This window comes from Nicotiana tomentosiformis, chromosome 3 (genome assembly GCF_000390325.3).
Source record: "Nicotiana tomentosiformis chromosome 3, ASM39032v3, whole genome shotgun sequence".
Taxonomy (NCBI): domain Eukaryota; kingdom Viridiplantae; phylum Streptophyta; class Magnoliopsida; order Solanales; family Solanaceae; genus Nicotiana; species Nicotiana tomentosiformis.
Genome location: NC_090814.1, coordinates 44933757 through 44946468, shown reverse-complemented (window position 1 = coordinate 44946468; position 12712 = coordinate 44933757). Strand labels below are relative to the sequence as shown.

General features: G+C 39.7%; 1 long non-coding RNA gene across 1 annotated transcript; it reads right to left on the bottom strand.

The window, feature by feature from the left end:
* Positions 1–8388: 8388 nt before the first annotated feature.
* On the bottom strand, positions 8389–9656 carry LOC138907016 (uncharacterized). Its single transcript, XR_011414697.1, has 2 exons — positions 9225–9656; positions 8389–8877 (listed from the first exon to the last, which is right to left on the bottom strand). It is a non-coding gene; the product is annotated as an uncharacterized lncRNA (long non-coding RNA).
* Between the last annotated feature and the right edge of the window lie 3056 nt (positions 9657–12712).

Below are 12712 nucleotides of genomic sequence, written 5' to 3'. Positions count from 1 at the left end.
ACTTGATTCTCTGTTCCTTTTCGATCTCGGATCTCCAAGTCAAATTCTTGCAAGAGGAAGACCCCCTCGGCTTGGCGTCTTTCTTTTCAAACAAGTATCTGATACCTGAATGATCTGTGTAGATGATGACTTTGGTTCCCATTAGATAGGATCTGAACTTGTCAAATGCCCACACCACTGCAAGCAACTCTTTTTCAGTGACAGTGTAATTCATCTGGGCTAAATTCAGAGTTTTGCTCGCATAATAAATGGAGTGAAAACTTTTATCCCTTATTTTCCCCAAAACAGCTCTGATTGCTATGTCACTCGCATCGCACATCAACTCAAATAGCTGCGCCCAATCTGGGGAAATGATAATTGGTGCAGTCACCAACCCTCCCTTCAACTCCTCAAATGCTTTCAGACAGGCATCATCAAACTTGAAGGGGGCATCTTTCTCAAGAAGCCTGCACAAAGGAAAAGAAATTTTCGAAAAATCTTTAATGAAACAATGATAAAAACCTGCATGGCCCAAGAAACTGTGAATGCCTTTGATAGATGTCGGCGGGAGCAATTTTTCAATCGCTTCCACCTTTGCTTTATCCACCTGCAAATCATTTTTGGACAACTTGTGCCCCAAGACTATACCTTCACATACCATGAAGTGGCACTTTTCCAGTTTAGTACCAAGTTTGTCTCTTCACACCTAGCAAGCACTTTATCAAGGTTTATTAAACAATTATCAAAAGAGCAACCGAACACAGAAAAATCATCCATGAACACTTTTATAAATCTTTCAACCATGTCAGTAAAAATAGCCATCATACACATTTGAAAAGTCGCTGGTGCATTACAGAGACCAAAGGGCATTCTCTTAAACGCATATGTGCCATAGGGACAGGTAAATGTAGTTTTCTCTTGGTCCTCTGGGCTATAGCAATCTGATTATACCCTGAATAGACATCTAGGAAATAGTAGTATTCCTGGCCAGATAATCTATCAAGCATTTGGTCAATAAAGGGGAGGGGAAAGTGGTCCTTTCGGGTGGCATTGTTCAATTTTCTATAATCTATACAAATTCTCCACCCAGTGACAGTTCTTGTGTGAATCAAGTCATTATTTTCATTAATCACTACAGTCATCCCCCTTTTCTTAGGCACACATTGGACGGGTCTTACCCATTTGCTATCAAAGATTGGAAATACTATACCTGCATCAAGCCACTTAATCACTTCTTTTCTTACCACCTCTTTCATGATTGGATTTAGTCGGCGTTGCTGCTCTACACTTGGCTTGTGTCCGTCCTCCATGAGGATTTTATGCATGCAGAAAGCTGGACTAATGCCTTTAATGTTAGACATCGTCCACCCAATTGCTCGTTTGTGCTCACGTAGCACTCTCAACAGCTTTTCTTCCTGCAATTTAGACAAGTCAGAAGAAACAATAACAGGTAAAGTGTCAAAATCACCCAAATAAGCATATTGAAGGTGGGGGTAGGGGGTTTAAGCTCCAATTTTGGAGCTTCTTCAATTGACGGCCTTGGAGGAGGCCCACTTGGCCTATTTAGGGGCTCAAAGGGGTGAATTCCATGCATGTAAGTGCATGATGCATCAAGAATATGCATCATCTCCTCAACCTCATCATCAATCTCCAAGCTATTGAACAACATGAGTGCTTTTTCTAGAGAATCATCTAGATATACACTCGTGTCAAGGAGTTGCTCATCCATCTCCACAACAGATATCATAGAGAGCTCCTCATAGTGGCAGGGAATTTGGATCGCTTTGTAGACATTAAAGACTGCTTCCTCGTTGTCCACGCTCATAATCATTTTTTCCTCTCTCACTTTAATAATTGCATCACCAGTAGCCAAGAAAGGTCGTCCCAATAAGATTGGAACATGTTCATCAGCCTCATAATCTAGGATAATGAAGTCCGCAGGGAAGATGAATTTCCCAATTTGCAGCAACACATCTTCAATCACTCCTTCAGGGTATGCGATGGACCTATCAGCTAGCTACAACATCACAGTGGTTGGTCTTGGAGCTCTCAGGCCCAATTGCTTGAACAAGGACAAGGACATCAGATTTATGCTCGCCCCTAAATCACAAAGAGCATGACCCACATCAATATTACCAATTCGCACAAGGATGGTGAAGCTGCCAGGATCCTTAAGCTTTTGAGAAAGCTTGGTTTGGACCCTTGAAGTGCACTCCTCAGTAAGTGAAACTATCTCAAATTCAGTCAGTCTCTTCTTGTGAGCCACTATATCTTTTATGTACTTAGCATAATTTGGAATTTCATGAAGTACATCTACCAATGGAATATTCAATTGAACCTGGCTTAACATAGAGAGGAATTTGTTGAACATGCGATCATCATTCTTTTTCTGCAATCTCTGGGGGAAAGGTGGTGGTGGCCTTTCAGCCTCCACTAGCTCTGAACTTGCGTCATTTTTCTTTGACTCGTGTGTTGCCTTAGGAATCAACTCCCCCCCCGGGTATAGGCTTGACCTTTCTCTTCTTCGGCACTTCCTCTAGTTCCATCCCGTTTCTGAGTGTAACTGCATTAACTTGAGGGTTCTTCTCTGTATCACTGGGGAGAGCACCTGTAGGTCTAGTATTTTGATTTGCTGCTAACTGCCCCATTTGCCTCTCAAGATTTCTGAAATCGGTCCTGAGTTGTTGATTGTCAAGCAACAACTTCTTTAGCAAGTCATTCGTACTCTCTTCTATTTGTTGGGGTGACTTCTGAGGTTGATTAAAATTTCCTTGGGGCCTATAATGATTCTGATTCGGCTGATTTCCGCCCCATGAGAAGTTGGGATGATTCTTCTAATTTGGATTGTAAGTGTTCGCATATTGTGCATGCTGATTCATCGGACCTCTACTTTGTTGCCCCACATAGTATATAGATTCAGGATTCATGGGGCACATGTCACTCGTATGACTGTCACCACATAGTTCGCAGCAAATAGACATCTATTGTACATGTTGCATTTGTTATGTTTGTTGCATTGTCATTCTATTCATCTGATTTGCCAATTTTGCTATATCGGCTCTCATGGCTGAGAAGTCATCAAGCTCAATCACCCCGACGGCTTTTTGTTTAATTGCTCTTCGTGAGTCCCCATCTCCTTGCCAATTATGATCATTAGCAGTGAAGTTATTTAGCAAGAGTTAGATTTCACTATACGGCCTCGCCATGTAACTACCCCCACAAGTTGAATCAAGATTCATCTTTGATGCTTCGTCTAGCCCATCAAAAAAAGTATGACCCAATACCTCATCAGTCTGACAATGATGCGGGCAGTCTCTGAGTAGCTTCTTATATCTTTCCCAAGCTTGACGAAGTGTCTCACCATCCCATTGTTGGAACCCAAGAATCTGGCTCCTCAGCGACTTTTTCTTAGTGGGGAGAAACTTGATTAAGAATTTCCTTGCTAGATCATCCCAAGTGTGGATTGAGTTCGCGGGCTCCTTTTGCATCCATTCCTTAGCTTCCCCCAGCAGTGCAAAGGGAAATAGTGTCAGCCTGACATAGTCCTTAGAAATATTCGGATAATTGTAAGTGTCCGCAATTTCCAGGAAATTCTTAATGTGCCTCTACGGGTCTTCATGAGATAGACCCATATATTGCCCTGTGGACTGAATCAACTGTACCATGTACTGTTTGAGTTCAAAATGCCCTGTGATATCAGGCTTCACAATAGCCTGAGTCATATTAGCAAGATTGGGTCGTGCGGCTTCTATCATCGTATGCTCTTCATTACCTGCAATCCCTATTGGTTGTGGTTGAATTACAATGTTCAACTCTCTTTCTATCCCTATTGGATGTGGCTGTGGCTAACTTAATGCCTATATGTCAATGGAATTAAGATTAACAAGAATGCATTTACAACTCCTGTATTTCAACAAAGCAAGGCAATTAGGTATATGTCTATCCTAATTGCGAATCTGTTCCCTGATGCCCAGGTTCAAGAACTTGCTCTATTTAATTCTATATGCAATCTAGAATTTTTACTTTCGAGTTCAACTCTAGATTCGTAGATAGTATTTCACTATTAGCTACTCAGCAAAATAATAAAGAACATAATTAAATAAACAACCCAATATGATAAAATCAACTTCGTCAAATTAAACTCCAAACATCAACATTCATGTATCACCCATGACCCTAGAACAATAGGGTTCTTAGCCACTCAAGTTCATACAATCATCAAAAATAAGGTTTTCAAACATAAAATCAATGAGAACTAGGAAAGGGATGGAAGAATTGATCAAATCCATGCTCCCGAGTGTTTGGCACTTTTGTTCTTCTCTCAAAGTCACTTCCCCCCCCCCCCCCCAAAATAGGTTTAGGTTGGCTTTTATATGAGTTGAGGCGTCTAGGGGTCGAAATAATCGAGTCCTAGTCGAAAAAGGCCACTTTCCCATCTTGAGTGTCCAGGGCAGCGTAGGGCGCTGGCCCTGGCGCTCAAAAACTAAGGCTACTATAAATTGCGCCACAGTCAGCGCCCCACGCTGCTTGTGGCCCTCAAATTTCACTTTTTGCCTTTTTTTCCCAATTTCGCTCCAATTCGCGCCATTTCGTCCAAAATTGCATCTGAATGATTCCTACACATAAAAATACTAAAATTTAGCACAAATCATTATATTATACATCCGAAATCTACGAGACATGAGCAAAATATGGGGCGATATATATCAAAATATGCATACATTAAGCCGATTATCAGTGTGAAATTACAATTTGAACATATAATTCAACCACAGAAATGACCCCAGTGGGTACCTACAATAATAACATATGTCTAAGCATGATTTTTAATACGAGTCTCAGCTCAATTTTCTCTAACACATAGAGAATGCACGGATATCAACAGATTATTCAACCATACAGTTCCATAGAATTTGACCAAGTCACAATTCCTACGATGCACGCCTACACGCCCGTCACCTAGCATGTGCGTCACCTCAAAACCAATCACATAACACATAATCCGGGGTTTCATACCCTCGGGACCAAATTTAGAACTGTTACTTACCTCAAACCATGTAATTCTTTATTCCGCTATGCCTTTGCCTCATGAATTGGCCTCCAAACGCCTCGAATCTAGCCACAAATAATTCGATTCAGTCAATAAAATTTATTGGAATTAATTTCATAAGAAAATACTAATTTTCCAATAAAATCCAAAATTTAGCTCAAAATTTGCCGTGGGGCCCACATCTCGGAACCCGACAAAAGTTACAAAATCCGAAATCCCATTATACCACGAGTCTAACCATACCAATTTTACCAAAATCCGACCTCAACTCAACCTCCAAATCTTCAAATCTTATTTTCAAATCCATAAGTTCACATCCCCGATTTATACCTCCAAAACATGTAATCTAGTAGGATTATTCGATGATAATTCAATATTAAGGAGTAGAAATGATCACAAGGTACTTACCTCAAGTTTTCCCGTGAAAACCTCGCTAAAGCTCGGAACCCCTCTGTTTTTTGTACTACCCAGGTGTTTTCGCTTCTGCGAAATTTTTAACCGCACCTGCGGTCTCGTAGATGCGAGAATTCCTTTGCTTCTGCGGTTTCATCGCTTCTGCAGACAAGAAGTTCGCTTCTGCAGATTCGCACATGCGACGTTTTCTTCGCTTCTTCCAAGCCATCTCCCTTCCCTTTTTCCGCTTCTGCGTGCATTGCTTCGCACCTGCGACCACTGTCCCTCTTCATACCTAGCCACTTTTGCGTTGGGATGGTGCGCACATGCGGCTTCGCACCTGCGATCAGACCTCCGCAGGTGCAAAAAAACCAGAAGCAAAATTTCCAGTAGTGGTTTTAAGTCCGAATTTATCTGTTAGCCATCCGAAACTCACCCGAGACTCTCGGGACTTCAACCAAATATACCAACAAGTCCTAAAATACTACACGAACTAAGTCGAGCCTTCAAATCATATCAAACAACTCTAAAACCATGAATCATACCCCAATTCAAGCCTAATGAACTTAGAAACTTCCAATTTCTACAAATGACGCCGAAACCTATCAAATCACATCCTATTAACCTCAAATTTTGTACACAAGTCATAAATGACATAACAGACCTATTCAAATTTCCATAATCGGATTCTGACCCCGATATCAAAAAGTCAACCCCCGATCAAACTTCCCAAAAATGCAACTTTCGCCATTTCAAGCCTAATTCCACTACGGACCTCCAAATAATTTTCTGGACGCGCTCCTAAGTCCAAAATCACCATACGGAGCTATTGAAATTATCAAAATTCAAATCCGAGGTCGTTTACACATAATTCAATATCCGGTCAACTTTTTTAACCTAACTTTTCAGTTACGAGACTAATGTCTCATTTCACTCTGAAATCCTTCCAGACCCGAACCAACTAACCTGGTGAGTTATAAAACAATGGTAAAGCATAGATTGAGCAGTAAATGAGGGAACGGGGTTATAATACTCAAAACGACCGGCCGGGTCATTACAGGCTGGAACACTTAACATCAGAGAGACATCTAATAACGTCACCTATACCTTGCAAAATTATGTGCCCTCACAACAAGATCAAAGGAGTAAGTCAAATCCACACATTCGAATCAAATGCTCAAATATATTTTAAGGACTCATATAAATCAAAGAAATTTCTCACTCTCACAAATAATAGTGAGAAAATTTAATTTTCCAACAAATTTCCGATAAAGAGTAGGATCAGATAGGGGCTCCCCAGCCTCTACTAAAAGTTTCAGATTAGTGTCCAAAGGGCTGGGGACGAACTTGAATTCCAGGTGATCAAATTCAGACAAAAGATCCAGCGCAAACTTCCTTTGGCAAACTATGACACCACCAGGTTCAGCCAGAATCTCCAGACCCAAAACATAATGCAAGTGTCCTAAGTCTTTAATAAGGGTAGCCATTTCCTTATCATCATTTCCAGTTAAAAGAATATCATCAACATAAACAACAACAATCGTAAGATGACCAGTATCAGATTTAATGAACAATGAGTAGTCATCTTTAGAGACTATGTAGCCCAAAGAAATAAGAGAATCACTTAACTTGGAGTACCACTGTCTTGAGCCCTGTTTGAGGCCATATAAAGACTTTCTTAACTTGCAAACCATGCTATTCCCATCCACCACCATACCTTGAGGTATTTTCATGTACACCTCCTCATCTAAATCCCCATGCAAAAAGGCATTATTGACATCTAATTGAAACATGTCCCAACCTTTTTTGACTGCCACAACTATAATAGATCTAATAGTCGTCATCTTAACAACTGGGGAGAAAGTTTCATTATAGTCTATACCTTCTTGTTGCGTATCACCTCTTACAACTAACCGAGCTTTAAATTTATTAATGCTACCACCGGTCTTATATTTTATTTTATACACCCATTTACAACCGATTGGTTTCTTCCCGGGGGGTAAAGGAACCACATCCCAAGTCCCATTAGCCTCAAGAGCCTCAAATTCTTTCAACATTGCCTCCTACCAGGCTGGCTGCAAGGCTGCCTATTGATAAGTTGATGGCTCAAGTACAGTATCTAAGGTGTGAACTAAACTCTGATTACATGAACTTAAGGTGCTGAAGCATACAGATCTTGGAGAAGCGGGGATATAAGTTAAACTGGGAGGAAAATAAGAGGAAAAACTACAAAGGTAATCATTCAAATATGAAGGAGAATGATGAATTCTTGAGGGATATCGAGCTGCTAGGACATGAGAAGGGGAATGGCTAGGTGAAACAGGTGAAAGATGAGATTCAGAAGAAGTTGAGGAAGGAGAAAGAGTAGAAGATTGTATAACAGATTCCTGAGGTGAAGATGATGACCTGGAGGGAGGAAGAGAAGAATCTGAATCTATGTAAGGTGGCAGAGGTGGAAATAAAATTATGGGAGTAGATGAAGCTGAATAAGGAAATATGTCCTCATGGAAGACGACATCTCTAGAAATAAGAATCTTTTTATCTGAATGTTGCAGTAATTTATAAGCTTTTTTTCTAGGGGGTAGCCTAAAAACATGCAAGCACTAGATCTTGGTGAAAATTTATTTCTTAGGGGTTTGGGAACCACTACGTAGCACAAGCAACCAAAACTTCTCATATGGGAAATCTATTGATCAAATATGTTGCAGTAAAAATACAATCATCCCAGAAATGAATGGGAAGTTTGGACTGATACAATAGGGCTCTTGCTATTTCTAGTAAATGTTTGTGCTTTCTTTCGACAATGCCATTTTGTTGAGGTGTCTAGGGACAAGAAGTTTGTGCATCACACCTTTGGAGAGGAAATATGTTGTGGCTTTACGACTGGTTCCAAGTTCCAAGGCATTATCTATTCTTATTGTTTTGATTTTGATGTTAAATTGGGTTTCAATCATGCAAAAGAAAGATTTTAGGACAGACAATGCATTCCTTTTGTGACTAAGAAGACGTGTCCATATATATCTACTATAATCATCCACAATTGACAGGAAATATTTATATGATTTTTGTGTTGCAGTGTGATATGGTCCCCAAATATCCACATGAATAAGATCAAATAGATGAGAAGAATAAGATTCACTGTGAGAAAAAGGAAGTCTTTGTTGTCTAGCAAGAGGACAAATTTCACAAAGGAAAGGTTGTCTATTACATGTAGGAACATTCAGACATTCTATTCTCTGCAACTTTGAAAATGGAAGATGTCCCAATCTATGGTGCCACAAAATATGGGACTTATTTACATATATTGTATTTACATGAACAGATATAGGAACGGGAATAAAAGTTGAGGGAGAATATGATTCTGCATTAGAAGAAGTTGAAGAGATTCTGGGATTGATCAAGTAGAGCCCTTCAACCATCTTACCAAGTTCCAATGGCTTCTTCGTAGAAGGGCCCTGTAAGTAACATGCAAATTGTGTAAACAATACTAGAAAAGAAGTATCAATTAAAAGCTTGTGAACTGAAATCATATTATACTTGAAAGTAGGCACATAAAAAACTTTGGACAAAGTAACATGGGAATTGACTTAGACAGTGCCAATAGATGTGACTTTCACTTTATATCCATTAGGTAAAGTGATAAAATATGGGATAGATAGGTTAGTTAAATTGGTGAGTAATGATTTGTTGGAGGTCATGTGATCTGATGCTCCAGAATCTAAAATCCAAGTATCAGAATTCAGCACACTAGTCAGACAAGCACAACTCCTGTAGATTGAGAGAGAATAATAGGCAGGTATACTTGTAAAATTAGCTGCACTAGAGACGGACTGATTCTGATTCTGTGGATCATCAACCTGAACATTTTGAAGAATATTCATGATCTTCTTGTATTGTTCTGGAGTAATTGTATTTGGGGAAAGAGCAGTGTCAGGACCACCATCAGATTTTGATTCAGCAGAAGAATGCACATTAGCAGCAATCCGCACATTCTTATTTCGAAACTTGAAATTTTGAGGAAAACCATGAAGTTTGTAGCATTTTTCTATCACATGCCCATTTTTCTTGCAATACTTGCAAAACAGCTTCTTAGGATCAACATAACCCTTCTAATTATTGAAGTTATGGGTGTTGGACTTCTGAGTAGTAGGATTGTTGAAATTCTGAGTTGTGCGATTGTTGAAATTGTATCTCTGATTAGGATTGACAGATTGTGGTGCTTTTTGATTGTAGCTTGTCCTGACAGAAAATGAGAAAGAGTCATATTGGAAAATAGGCACGTTATGTATACCCCTTTTGTCACGCCCCAAACTTGGGGAGCACGACCGGCGCTCAACCGAGAGAACCCAGCCGAGCAAGCCTGTTAGATTTTCTTCTACCCAAACTCATCCATGAATAAAGAGGAGATGTACTCTATTAATCAACATTGAAAAGATTTCATTAATAACTTCCATATCATTCCCATTAGCAGCTTTATTTATAAATTCCAAAATATTACGAGTTTATAGAATTAATGAAAAATATTATTTCCCAGTACCAACATTTCTAGTTCAATTCCCAACATCAACCATAACCCATAATCTGTCTACGGAGCCTCTACGTACAATAGAAGAGTAATATGGAAATGCCGGCAACAAGACCCCGGCTATACCTCAAAACACGGTACATGAGAAACAAAAGATACATGACCCCAAAATGAAGTGGGGCTCACCAAATCAGCTGAAAAGAGTGTACTGCTATCACTGATCAATGTCTCCTGCTGTGGAACCACCTGCATTCATTTAAAGATGCAGCGCCCCCGGCAAAAGGGACATTAGTACCGTTGAATAGCACTAGTATGTATAACTAAACACCCTCTCAATAGAATGACAAATAATACAAACAAGATTATCATAATATCAATGAAAGCCTTAATCAACATCAAACCTCAATTTAGGATCAAGACAGTGTTCAAATTAATTTCCATATCTCACATTGGGAGATTTTTAGTATCGATATACCATTGTCCACAATACCATTATTCATAATACCAGTACCACCGTACTCTTAGCACGGAGTCCGATCACGACCCGATCGGCTAGGCTCATTAGAGACATCAACCACAATTACTCTCAATATCAATACCATCGTCTTTAACACGGAGTCCGATCATGACCCGATCGTCTAGGCTATCTCCTTAGAGAATCAACCATAATTAATATCAATACCAATACCACCGTAATTTTAGCACGGAGTCCGATCACGACCCGATCGGCTAGGCTGTCTTATTTGAAGACATCAACCAAAATCTCAATTTTAATTACAATTTCCAACACAATCACCACCATGTGTGTGGCATGGTGTCTGATCACGACCCGATCGGCTAGTCTGTCTTATTAGAGACATCAACCTTTTTATATCAATCATCGCATTTCATATTACTTTCACATCATTTCATTTCATTGGCACGTTTGGCCATAATTATAAGATCATTCTTGGCACGTTGGCCATATTCAGTATTTCATGCTCACCTTATCAATTTCAAATATCATTATCATCATCAACAATAAATACAATTCAAATCAAGGTGTGTAGTACACATGTGAGCAATTTAGAGTCTAAGGCACATAGAGATATTTCACGAAATTTGGCATAATAGCCTTCATTTGAACTTGACTTAAAGTCGAAACATTATTAATGCACAACCCATATTTTAAAACATCCTCAATTGGTAACATAACATGAATAAAGCATTTGGGATGCTTGTTAAACATATATCTTTCAACCCAATCTTACTCGGAATAGCCAGTTTCATAATGAATCACTCGGGACTTACATAATTTACATGAATATCGTGGGATTCAATTCTAAGAGAAGAATTTAGCCAACATACCTCAATTAAGCTTCCTTAAACTCTAAAAAGTTTTGGAATTCTTAGCAACTTTAATCTATTTTAGAAATAAAATAAATTGAATCAAAATTAGGAAGTTGATCATGGTTCTAGATCTGTAACGACCCGACCGGTCGTTTCGAGAGTTATAACCCCATTTTCTCCATTTCTACTTCTTTTTTTGTTATTCAGCTATATTATGTTATATCGGGTTAGTGGATTCGAGTCCGGAAGGAACTCGGAGTGAAATGAGACACTTAGTCTCATAATTGAAAATTTTAAGTTAGAAAAGTGGACCGGATATGGACGTATATGTAAACGACCTTGGATTTGAATTTTGATGATTCCAATAGCTTCGTATGGTGATTTTGGGCTTAGGAACGTGTCCGGAATATTATTTGGAAATCCGTAGAGGAATTAGGCTTGAAATGCCGAAAGTTTTATTTTTGAGAAGTTTGACCGGGGGTTGACTTTTTGATATCGGGGTCAGAATCTGATTCTAAAAATTGGAATACCTCTGTTATGTCATTTAGGACTTGTGTGCAAAATGTGAGGTCAATCGGACGTGATTTGATAGGTTCCGGAGTTGTTTGTAGAAATTAGAAATTTCAAAGTTCATTAGGCTTGAATTGGGGTGTAATTCATGGTTTTAGCGTTGTTTGAGGTGATTTGAGGATTCGACTAAGTTCGTATGATGTTTTAGGACTTGTTGGTATATTTAGTTGAGGTACGAGGGCCTCGGGTGAGTTTCGGATGGTTAACGGATCAAAAATATTGAACTATAACAGTTGCTGCAATTTCCTTCTGTTGGAAATTGCTTCTGCCCAGAAATCGAGCCCAAATCGAGCCCAGGGTCGAGGGTCACGGTCGAAGGCTGGGTCGAAGACATAATCGAGGGCCAGGATCGAGAACCAGGATCGAGGGCCAGGATCGAGAACCAGGATCGAGGGTCACGGTCGAAGGCCGGGTCGAAGACATAATCGAGGGCCAGGATCGAGAACCAGGATCGAGGGCCAGGATCGAGAACCGGGATCGAGGGCCAGGATCGAGAACCAGGATCGAGGGCCAGGACCGAGGACCAGGATCGAGGATCTCGATCGAAGGCCAAGATCGAGGCAGAACCGAGGATGTCTGGGCAGAATTATAAAAATGGGGACTTCGTCCCATTTGCCTTTTTTGACAAATTGGAGCTTGGGGAGATGCGATTTTGATATATTTTCAAGGAAAACTTGAGGTAAGTCCCTTGTGATCATTTCTACTCCATAATATTGAATTATCATCGAGTAATCCGACTAGATTACATGATTTTGAGGCGTAAATCAGAGATTGAAACTTAGAAATTTGGAAATTAGATTTATAGATTTGAGGGTCGAGTTGAGGTCGGATTTTGGTAAAATTGATATGGGTAGACTCGTGGTTGA